Source organism: Nycticebus coucang, chromosome 15 (assembly GCF_027406575.1).
Source record: "Nycticebus coucang isolate mNycCou1 chromosome 15, mNycCou1.pri, whole genome shotgun sequence".
In the NCBI taxonomy this organism is placed as follows: Eukaryota; Metazoa; Chordata; class Mammalia; order Primates; family Lorisidae; genus Nycticebus; species Nycticebus coucang.
Window position 1 is genome coordinate 70,457,816 of NC_069794.1, and position 12,461 is coordinate 70,470,276.

Below are 12,461 nucleotides of genomic sequence, written 5' to 3' on the forward strand. Positions count from 1 at the left end.
TTCCAACCCTTGACTTGGAGCTTTAATTTGTCTTTTGAAGCCAGGTGTGTTTCTTGCAGACAGCAAATGGATGGCTTGTGTTTTTTAATCCAGTTAGCCAATCTATGTCTCTTCAGTGGGGAATTCAAGCCATTAACATTTATTGAGATAATTGATAAGTGTGGTAGTATTCTATTCGTCTTATTTGGTAAGAGTCCATTGCTTAGTTTTGTCTTTTGCATCAGTGTGGAGGTTAGGTTCTGTCCTTTGATTTCTGAGTTCTTACTTTGCTGCTGATCCATTGTGGTGGTCAGTGTGCAGAACAAGTTGAAGTATTTCCTGTAGAGCTGGTCTTGTTGTGGCGAATTTCCTCAATGTTTGTATATCCGTAAATGATTTGATTTCTCCGTCAATTTTTAAGCTTAGCTTAGCAGGGTACAGAATTCTGGGCTGGAAATTGTTCTGTTTAAGTAGATTAAAGGTAGATGACCATTGTCTTCTTGCTTGGAAAGTTTCATTAGAGAAGTCTGCGGTAACTCTGATGGATTTGCCCCTATAGGTCAACTGGCGCTTACTCCTGGCAGCTTGCAGAATCTTTTCTTTTGTCTTGACGTTGGACAGGTTCATCACAATGTGTCTTAGAGAAGCTCGGTTAGAGTTGAGGCGACCCGGGGTCCGATATCCCTCTGAAAGCAGTGTGTCAGACTCTTTGGTGATGTTTGGGAAATTTTCTTTTATAATATTCTCTAGTATGGCTTCCATTCCTCTGGGGCATTCTTCTTCCCCTTCTGGAATTCCTATAACTTGTATGTTGGAACGCTTCATAAAGTCCCATAATTCTGACAGTGAACGTTCTGCTTTCTCTCTCTTCTTTTCTGCCTCTTTTACTGTCTGAGTTATCTCAAGAACTTTGTCTTCTACCTCTGAAATGCTTTCTTCTGCATGGTCTAACCTGTTGCTGATACTTTCCATTGTATCTTTAAGTTCCCTAATTGACTGTTTCAGTTCCTTCAGGTCTGCCATATCCTTTTTATATTCTTCATATCGTTCATCTCTTATTTGATTCTGTTTTTGGATTTCCTTTTGGTTATTTTCCACTTTATTAGCAATTTCCTTCATTGTTTCCATCATTTCTTTCATTGTTTTCAACATGTGTATTCTAAATTCCCTTTCTGTCATTCCTAACATTTCTATACTGGTGGAATCATCTGCAGTAGCTACCTCATGGTCCCTTGGTGGGGTTGTTCTAGACTGGTTCTTCATGTTGCCTGGAGTTTTCTGCTGATTCTTCCTCATGAGTGATTTCTTTTATCTGTTTCCTTGCCCTAATTTTCCTTTCACTTCCTCTTGCTCTTTAAGTTCTTGTGCCTGTGGAATTTGTGGGCGGGTTTAGACGGATTGAACACACGAGACCACTTGCCGGTTTTCCACTGTTTTAGTCCTCCTCTTGGGGTCCAGAAGTCTCTCGCTGACTCCCTGTATCTTCATAGGAGTGATGATAGGCAGTTCCCACCAGCCAGAGATGCCTGGAGTCCTATCTCCCCAGACTCACGGTGCCCAGATGCAAGGAAGCTGTTACTCGGCTGCCATCTTGCTCCGCCTCCAGCTTATCAATTTCTATTAAAAAAAGCCTGCTGGTGGACCAGGACTGTGGCTCACGCCTATAATCCTAGCATTCTAGGGCCAATATGGGTGGACTCTAAGCTCACAGCTTGGAGACCACCCCAACTAAGACCCAGACCTGCTCTCTAAAAATAGTGGGGCATTGTGGTAGGTGCCTGTAGTCCCAGCTACTTGGGAGGCTGACGCAAAAGAATCACTTGAGCCCAAGAGTTTGAGGTTACTGTGAGCTATGATGCCATAGCACTCTACCAAGGACAACAAAGTGAGACTCTGTCTCTAAAAAAAAAGCCTGCTGGGATTTCCCTTGGAAAAGTTGAATCTTTAGGTCAATTTGGGAAGAAAAGACATCTTAATACTATTGAATCTTCTAATCCACTAATATGCTATATATCTCCATTTATTTCTATCAGCAACATCTGGATTTTTTCCATACATTCTTGGTTAAATTTGTTTCTAATTATTTTATGCTATCTGATGTCATCTTAAGCAGAACTGATCTTAATTTCATTTTCTAAATGTTTTTACTAGTATGTAGAAATACAATTGATTTTTACATACTGATCGTTAATCCTGAGATCTTTCTGAATTCACCTAGGGGTCACTGCTTTTATTGTTGGTTCCTTAGGATTTTCTACATGAAATCATGTTATTTGTGAATGAAGTCAAATTTGACCTGTTTCTTTCCAATCAGTTAATTTGTTTTCCCCTTGCATTGCTGTTATCATTAGAACTTCCAGTAAAATGTCGAACAGAAGAGGGAGAACAGATATTCTTACCTTGTTCCTGATCTTAAGGAAAAAGCATTCAGTATTTCACCTTGTAGCATGATGCTGTCTTTAAATTTTTTGTAAATATTTTTTATCAGATTGAGGAAGTTATCTTCTATTCCTACTTTGCTAAGTTTTATCACGAAAAGGTTTTGTTAAATGCTTTGCATGTACTGACGTGATCCTTATTTATTGTTTCTTGATTGATCCTTATTTATTCCAGCCTGGGAAACAACAGGGTCTCATTGTTTCCCAGGCAGGAGTGCAGAGGTGTGACCACAGCTCAATGTAACTTCCAACATCTGGGCTCAAGAGATCCTTCTGCCTCAGCCTACCACATAGCTAGGACTATAGCTATTTAAAAAAACTTTTTTTGGTAGATAATGGAGCCTCACTATGTTGTACAGGCTAACTGTTCTCGAACTCCTGGCCTCAAGTGATCCTCTTGCTTCAATCTCCCAAAGTGCTGGGATCACAAGCATAAGCCACGCAGCATTGGGTGGTTTCTCTTTTATTGTACTGGTATGTTAGATTGCGCTGATTAATTTCTTAACCATTAAACTCATTTTCTATTCCTTTGATAAATTTCACTTGGTTATGATACACTGTTTTATATAGTGCTTGATTTGATTTGCTCTATCTGGTTAAGTATTTTTGTACTTTTGTTTATAAGGAAAATTGGTTGATAATTTACTTTTCTTATTAGGTCTTTGCCAAATATTAGTTATCAGGAATATCTTGGTCTCATGAGAGTAAGTATTCCTTTTTCTTATATATTCTGAAAGAGTTTGTATAAATTTGGCATTACTTGTTTCTTACATGCTTGATAGATTTCATCAATGAAGCCATCTGGGCCTAAACATCTGTTTGTGGGAAGGTTGTTTTTTTTTTTTTGAGACAGAGTCTTACTAAGTTGCCCTCAGTAGAGTACTGTTGTGTCACAGCTCACAGCAACCTCAAACTCTTTGTTTAAGCGATTCTCTTGCCTCAGCCTCCCAAGTAGGCACCTGCCACAATGCCTGGCTATTTTTTTGTTATAGTTGTCATTGTTTAGCAGGCCTGGGCTGGGTTTGAACCCACCAACCCTGGTGTACGTAGCCGGCACCCTAACTGCCGAGCTATAGGCACCAAGCCTGTGGAAAGGTTTTTGATAATAAATTTAATCCTTGTCATAAAGCACTACTCATATCTCTACCTCATCCCTTGTTACTTTTTAATTTTTTTTGAGACAGAGTCTCAAGCTGTTGCCCTGGGTAGAGTGCTGTGGTGTCACAGCTCACAGCAACCTCCACCTCTTGGGCATAAGCGATTCTCTTGCTTCAGCCTCCCAAGTAGCTGGGACTATAGGTGCCCTCCACATACTCAGCTATTTTTTGGTTGTAGTTGTCATTGTTGTTTAGAAATTAAGAGGTAATAAATACGTAAACAAAGAAGTTAATTTCAGATGTCAAGTATATGACTAAAATAAAACAAAATAAAAAAATCAAGAAGAGTAACAGGGTTCTGAGACTACTAGGAAGAGGTTACTGTTTGATACTTCCAGGTACTTCTCTTTGAGATGACCTTTGGGCTGAGATTTGAATGATTAAAAGCTCCTCAAGGAACGAGGAAAGAACATTCCAGACACAGGAGAGACCAAGATTTCTGGCAGAAATAGGGGAGCGTAGAAAATAGAAAGAAGGTAAAGTGGTTATACTTAAGTGGTAGAAGAAGCAGGAGTCTATCTCATTTGCTAGACAAAACTTCAGAATGCTTAAAAAAAATACTGCCAAAATGACTATTTACATGAAGTAAAGTTTGTAGAGTCACTTTAATTTATTTCTGTCAGGATCATGATAATTTAAACTCTGAACAAGAATACAATTATAAAATAAAGAAGAATAAATTCTACTGAAGACTTTTATATTTAATAATAACTCAGGCAGGTATATTTGGTATAACATCAAAATGCTACTATATTAAGAACACAGTCCTTCCTACCAGTATGAAAGCAATGTGAAATAAAAGGAAAAATTTATACTGTATATAGACTTGCCCACTGTTTAGAGAAACTGTGCTAAAACCCTGGCACTTATCCCACATAAGCAGATGTACATCCTATCAAGGTAAAGATTAAATGGGTTAACTGTTACTGGCTTTGATAACTGCTGGTATTGTTTATTACCTGACAGAGAAAAGCTGTTGCATTTTATGAGTTCCTATTTTATGAGTTCCTGTGACAAAGAAGCAAGGAATACAGCTAACACAGTTTCTAGATCTGAATGTTAATAAAACATGAAAGTATACAAAACACAAAAAATAACAAACTGAGACAATTTGCATTTTAGGGTATTTTCACAAGATTTTATGTTACCATATTTTGTCATTACTTTCACATTTGCTGTTCAAATCACTTCGTTAACATTTATGCTCTGGGTATTAAATTTTCTGCATGTGTAGTGGGGAGAGCAATAAATAAAATTTACAGAGAAAACATTCAGATAAGCTAAAAAAACAAAAACAAAAACAAAACCCTGTCCTTTAAATATGCTTTTCTGATCTGAAAAGAACTATTTGGTTCTTTCAAGAAAATTTACTAATAAAATGGAAGTGAAATAAATATTGAAATAATTAATGTAAAGTTTTTCCCTAATATTTTAAAAAAATTGACATAACTATATCACGCTTTGTGGGTTTAATTTAGTGTTTCATATCTATGATCAGCACAAAGAACCTTTTGTGTTTACAAGGGTGACCTTTATAACCTTAAAGTTAAAAAAAAATCAGTGATAGCTGGCGCAGTGGCTCACGCCTGGGCCAGCACTTGGGATGCTGAGGCAGGTGGATTGCCTGAGCTCACAGGTTTAAGACCAGCCAGAGCAAGAGTGAGACCCTGTCTCTAAAATAAAACTAGCTGGGTGTTGTGGTGGGCGCCTGTAGTCCCAGCTACTCAGAAGGCTGAGGTAAGAGAACTGCTTGAGCCCAAGAGTTTGAGGTTGCTGTGAGCTATGATGCCACAGTACTCCACTGAGGGCAACAAAGTGAGACTCTGTCTCAAAAAAAAAAAAAAAAAATCAGTGATGTATCCTTTTTTTTTTTTAATTTAGACAGAGTCTCACTTTGTCACCCTTGGTAGAGTGCACTGCTGTCATAGCTCACAGCAACCTCAAACTCTTAGGCTTAAGCCATCCTCTCGCCTCAGCCTCCCGAGCAGCTAGGACTCTAGGCACCTACCACAATGCTGGCTGTTTTTTATTTTTATTTCTATTTTATTTATTTATTTATTTATTTATTTATTTATTTATTTATTTATTTATTTAATTTTTAGGGGTCTTCCAGTAGAGACTGGAAAACCTGCTAGACAAATTTTTATTTATTTGTTTTATTTTTTTTTATTGTTAAATCATAGCTATGTACATTAGTGCAATCAAGGGATACAATGTGCTGGTTTCATATACAATCTGAAATAATCTCATCAAACTGTTCAACGTAGCCTTTATGGCATTTTCTTAGTTATTGTATGTAGACATTTGTATTCTTTTTTTTTTTTATTAGTATTAGATCATAGCTGTGTACAGTAATACGATCATGGGGCACCATACACTGGTTTTATAAACAGTTCAACATTTGTATTCTGCATTTAGTAAGTTTTGCCTGTACACATTCTAAGATGCACCGTAGGTGTGGCCCCACCTATTACCTTCCCTCCACTCTAACCTCTCCCTTCCCTTCCCCTCCCTTGTCCCTTTCCCCATATTCTTGTGCTATAGTTGTGAAAGCTATATGTGAAAGACTTCATGTGAAAGCCTTCATGTGCAAGCTATAAATTAGCTTCATAGTAGGGATCCTAGCTGTTTTTTAGAGAAGGGGTCTTGCTCTTGTTCAGGCTGGTCTCGAATTCCTGCGCTCAGGTGATCCACCTGCCTCAGCCTCTCAAAGTGCTAGGGTTACAAGCATAAGCCACTGTGCCCTGCATATCCTAACATATTCTTTTTGATGTTTTCTTAATTAATGAGTTGATCATCCAAGAATTTTCCAACATGTAAGGAGAAATTGAAGTATTGAGAAATTGCATCACAAATTCGACATGTTAAACTGCTGTGTGAAAAAATGCATTTGAAAAACTTTTAAAGTAGATATGTGGAATTTCAGGAGTGGAAACTGTGTATGCAGTAAAAGGCAGGCTAACACAGGCAAGGAAAGGAAGAAGGAAATAACATGCCCCCTGTTGCCTCTTTTTCAGTTTCATGTTCAGTACCTCCTGTATCTATAGGGTTTGTGATTTGGCCTCACCATCTAACATGTCTTTAGTGCCTTAAAACTTTGTTTGGGTACGAATATGACAGTGGTATTACCAGGGGCTCTACTACACTCACTTTATACAATTACCTCCAACTTCACTATTCTAAGGACGTGCATAGTGGGTGTGCTACTACTAGGACTTGGCTTCCTGTCCTTTGTGACTCTCAGGAATAAAACCAGAAAGTTCACATTGGGAACTGAGGGAATTATGGTGTGTGCAAACTCTGACGGCTGAATTAACCTAAGAGAATTTCACTTTTATGTAGATAGCCTTTTCATACTAATTATTCTCTATCTGAACAATAATAATAGTCTTAAATCTGTCTATTTCTTATCCCTCAAGCAGACAGAGGTAACTGGAGATTAATGGTACCTTGTAACTTATGGCACTAGTATTTCAGGTCCTACTTGTGCAAACACATTCTCTTCTTTAAAAAAAAAAGTTTAATATATTTAGGAGGTACAACTTGAATTTCATTGATATACATATAGTAGAACTTCTATGAGTTGACCACCCAAGGGACTGTAACAAATTGGTCAATATATGGAGGTGGTCAACATAAGGAACTAAGCCACTGTACTGATAAATACATGTGTTGCATGTCCCGTCTATGAAAATTAAGTCAACTTAAGAAAATAGTCAAGGTAGGGATGTGGTCAATTAGGGAGGTTCTCCTGTATTTTACAGAGGTGAATCCACCTGGTTTTTTATAGTGTACCTATTATCCAAATAGTGTACACGGTACCCCACAGGTAAGTTTTTATCCCTTTTTAGCATCCATTGTATCATTCTGTTCCTGAGTTACTTCACTTAGGATAATGAACTCCAGTTACACCAAAGTTGCTGCAAAAGACATTATTTCACTATTTCTTTTTTTTTTTTAAGAGACTGGAGTCTCACTTTGTCACCCTCAGTAGAGTGCTATGGCATCACAGCTCACAGCAACCTCTGGGCTTAGGTGATTCTCTTGCCTCAGCCTCCCGAGTAGCTGGAACTATAGGCGCCCGCCACAACACCCAGCTATTTTTTGTTGCAGTTTGGCCAGGGCTGGGTTCGAACCTGCCACCCTTGGTATATGGGGCCGGCACCACCCCTATTTCACTGTTTCTTATTGCTGAGTAGTAGTTCATGGTATATACGTATCACATTTTCTTTATTCAATCATCAGTTGATGGGCACTTAAGTTGAATTTGTATCTTTGCGAATGTGAGTTATGTTGAGATAAGCACATGAGTTCAGGTGTCATTTTGATACAATGATTTCCTTGGGGTACCCAGTAGTGGGATCGCAGGCTTTTTTTTTGAGATAGAGTGTCAGTATGTCGCCCTCAGTAGAGTGCCATGGTGTCACAGCTCACAGCAACCTCAAACTCTCGGGCTTAAGCAATTCTCTTACCTCAGCCTCCCAATTAGCTGGGGCTATAGGTGGCCTGTCAACAATGCCCAGCTATTTTTGGCTGTAGTTGTCATTGTTGTTTAACAGGCCCAGGCTGGGCTCGAACCTGCCAGCCTTGGTGTATGTGGCTGGTGTCCTACTCACTGAGCCACAGGCCCTGAGCTGGACTGCAGGATTGAATGGTAGATCTACTTTTAGTTTTTTTTTTTTTTTTTTGAGATAGAGTCTGAAGCTGTTGCCCTGGGTAGAGTGCCGTGGCGTTAAGCTCACAGCAACCTCCAACTCTTGGGCTTAAGCGATTCTCTTGCTTCAGCCTCCCAAGTAGCTGGGACTATAGGCGCCCGCCACAACACCCGGCTATTTTTTGTTGCAATTTGTCTGGGGCTGGGTTTAAACCCACCACCCTAGGTATATGGGGCCAGTGCCCTACTCACTGAACCACAGGCACTGCCCATCTACTTTTAGTTCTTTGAAAAATCTCCATGTTAACCTCCAAAGAGGTTACACTACTTTACACTCACAACAATAATATCTTAGTGTTCCCTTTTCACCAGATCGATGCAAAACAAAACAAAAATCTATTGTTTTTGACTTCTTAAAAATGGTTATTCTGGATCCCACCTCATTGTGATTTTAATTTGCATTTCTTTGATTAGTGCTGCTGAGATTTTTCATGCTTCTTGGCCATTTGTATGTCTTCTGAAAAATGCCTGTTCATGTTATTTGCTTACTTTTTAATGGTGTTTTTTTCCTTGTTGAATTGAGTTCCTTGCAGATTCTGGATATGAGCTCCTTGTGTATGATGTGCAGCTTTGAGAATATTTTCTCCCATTATGTAGGTTGTCTACTTACACTTTTGATTTTGCTGTACATAAGGGTTTTTTTTTTGTTGGTTTTGAGACAAAGTCTTCTTCTGTTGCCCTGCATAGCTCTGTTGCCCTGTGTAGAGTTTAGCGGCATCATCATAGCTCATAGCAACCTCAAATTCCTGGGCTCAAGTGATTCTCCTGCGTCAGCTTCCCAAGTAGCTGGGACTACAGGTGCATGCCACCATGCATGGCTAATTTTTTGTAGAGACGGGGGGTGGGTGTTGCTCTTGCTCAGGTTGGTCTAGAACTCCTGACCTCAGGAGTCTCAGCCTCCCAGAGTGCTGAAATTGCAGTTGTGAGCCACCATGCCTGGCCTAAGCACAAGTTTTTTAGTTTAGTTAAGTCCTACTTATTTATTTTTGTTGCATTTGCTTCTGGGGTTTTAGTCATAAATTCTTTGTCTAGGGCAATGTCCCAAACAGTTTTTCCTTGGTTTTCTTCTGGGATTTTTTTGTAGAGACAAGAGTTTCACTTTATGGCCCTTGGTAGAGTGCCGTGGCATCACACAGCTCACAGCAACCTCCAACTCCTGGGCTTAAGCAATTCTCTTGCCTCAGCCTCCCGAGTAGCTGGGACTACAGGCGCCCACCACAACGCCCGGCTATGTTATTTTGTTGCAGTTCAGCCGGGGCCAGGTTTGAACCCGCCACCCTCGGTACATAGGCCGGTGCCCCACCGACTGAGCCACAGGCGCCACCTCTTCTGGGACTTTTTATGACTTTTTGTCTTATATTTAAGTCTTCAGTACATCTTGAGTTGGTTTTTGTATAGAGAAACAGGGATCCAGTTTCATTCTTCTGCATATAGCTATACAATTTTCCCAGAAACATTATTATGTCCGTTTATTATGTCCTTATGATGTACGTTTTTGTCTTCTTTGTGGTAGATCAGCTGGTTGTAAGTATATGATATTGAGTTCTCTATACCACTGATCTATGTGTCTATTTACACCAGTACCATGCTATTTTAGTTAATATAAACTTGTATAATTTGAAGTCAGGTAATCTGATGTGAGTTTGTTCTTTTTGCTTAGGAGTGCTTTGGCTAGTTGCTTTGGCTATTTTTTGGCTTCATATGAATTTTAGGATTTTATTCTCATTCTGTGAAAGATGACATTGTTGTTTTAACAAGAATTGCATTCAGTCTGTAGACAGCTTTGGGAAGTGTGGTGATATTGATTCTTCTGTTTCCGGAGTTATTTTGTCTATGATTTCTTTCATCAGTAGATATCTTTCATCTCCTTGGTTAAATTCTTGCTAGGTATTTTATTATTATTATTATTATTATTATTATTTTCAGCTATTATAAATGGGATTGAATTCTTGGTATGGTTCTCAGTTTGGTCGTTCTTGGTATGCAGAAATGCCATTAATTTTTGCATATTGATTTTATAATCTGAGACTCTGCTAAATTCATTTATGAAATCTAGGAGTCTTTTGGATGAGTCCTTAGGACTTTTAGGTATCATCAGCAAACAGAGATTGCTTGACTTTCTTTTTGTTTCAATTTGGATACTCTTTATTTCTTTCTCTTGCCTAATTGCTCTGACTAGGACTTCCAGTACTATGTTGAATATAAGTGGTGAGAGAGCTCATCCTTTTCTTATTCTAGTTCTTAGAGAGAATGCTTTAAATTTTTCCCCATTCAGTATGATGTTGGCTGTGGGATTCTCATATTCAGCTTTTATTATTTTGAGATGTATGTATGTCCTTCTATGCCTAGTGTATTTTAGAGTCTTTACCATGAAAGGATACTCATTTTAGTTTTATTTATTTATTAATTTTTGCAGTTTTTGGCTGGGGCTGGGTTTGAACCCACCACCTCTGGCATATGGGGCCAGCGCCCTACTCCTTTGAGCCACAGGTGCTGCCCAGCATGCTCATTTTAATAAAATACTTTTTCTGCATCTGTTGAGATAATCACATGGTTTTTAATTTGGTACATGTGGTGAATTAACCCTCTGATGTGTTTTTTGCTTGTACTTTGTTGAGGATTTTGTATTTATGTTCTGTATGGTCTGTAGTTTTCTTTTTTGTTGTTGCACCTTTTCTCAGATTTAGAGTCAAGGTGACGCTGGCATTGTAGAATGAGTTACGAAGGATTCCCTCTTTCTTGATCACTTGGAATTGTTAAAGTAAGATTGGCACCAGATCTTGGTATGTCTGGTAGAATTCATCTATAAATCCTTCTGTTCCTGTGGTTGTTTTGGTTGAGGTTTTTTATTACTAATACAATCTTGCTACTTCTCATTCAGGAGTTATATTTTTTCCTAGTTTAATCTCAGCAGGTTGTATGTTTTTAGGAATTCAACCATTTATTTTCTCTAGGCTTGCTAGTTTGTGAGCATATAGTTGTTCATGATACCCTCTGATGATGATTTCTATTTCTGTAGTATCAACTGTAACGTTACTTTTTCATTTCTGTTTCTGTTTCTTTGGATCTTCTCTCTTGGTTAGTCTAGCTAGTGGCTTATCAATTTTATTTATCTTCTCAAAGAACGAACTTTTTGTTTTGCTGATCATTTATTTGAATTGTTTATTGCTCTCTATTTAGTTCTTCTCTGATCTTTGTTATTTCTATAATTCTGCTACCTTCGGGTTTGGTTGTTCTTGTTTTTCTAGTTCCACGAGGGGTGATGTTATGTTGTTAATTTATGATATTTGTAATTTTTGACATAGGCTTTTAATACTATAAACTTCCCTCTCAGCCGTACTATTTTTGTGTCCCACCATTTTCTTCCTTAAGCGAAACTTAATTTCCTTCCCTAATCATCAGATATCTCAAAAAGAATATATTTTTTAATCTACTTCTACCAGTTTTGAACTTACTATTCACTCCTCTTCAGCCTTCTGCTCTGTCAGTCCATACCACTCTTTTGAAACTGCTCTGTAATAGTTCCTACTGACCCACATTTCAAGGGCTCTCTACTCAGTCCCTATCTTACTTGCCCACTTCAAAAAGAGTTTGGTATTTAACACTTCCTCTCCATTCTTCTTTTGTTCCATTATTTTATACTCTCTAGTACTCTGCTTATTGCTCAGTTCCTTCCTAGTTTCATTCCTTGATTTCTCAACTTTAGCTTGTTCTTATACATGAAACTTCTCTCCAAGACTCTGGTCCTATCCCTGTTCACTCTATATTCTGTCCCTGGGAGGTCGTACACTGGTAGGGCTTAATTTTCTCCTCTATGAGGATGTTCCCTAATCCTGGCTACATTCTTGGTCTCCAGATAATTGCCTGCTATACTTGCCTATCTCTATAGGGGTGTCCTATCTGTCCATCAAATCCAACATTTTGAAGTTCAGTGTTAAGATCTTTCTCAAGTGGTCTATGAATTCTCCTTCAAATGAGAAATGCTGACATTGAGAAAAAAGCAGGACTCTAGAATTGAATGTACTTGAAATCTGATCATGGCTGTAATACTGACTGCACATAAATTTTCTTATTTTCAAAATGAGTACATCACCTACTTATTTCATAGGTTGCTGTAAATAAAGCAGCAACAATATAACTCATGTATGTCAGATGTAACCAGTCCTCAATAAG

The 12,461-nt window shown here is 38.4% G+C and overlaps 1 protein-coding gene and 1 pseudogene across 2 annotated transcripts in view; both read right to left on the reverse strand.

Annotated features, from left to right (window-relative positions):
* Positions 1-12,461, reverse strand: part of MICU2 (mitochondrial calcium uptake 2) — a 179,509-nt gene that overhangs the window by 50,165 nt on the left and 116,883 nt on the right. The window lies entirely within an intron of this gene.
* On the reverse strand, positions 5,675-5,727 carry LOC128567089 (uncharacterized; annotated as a pseudogene).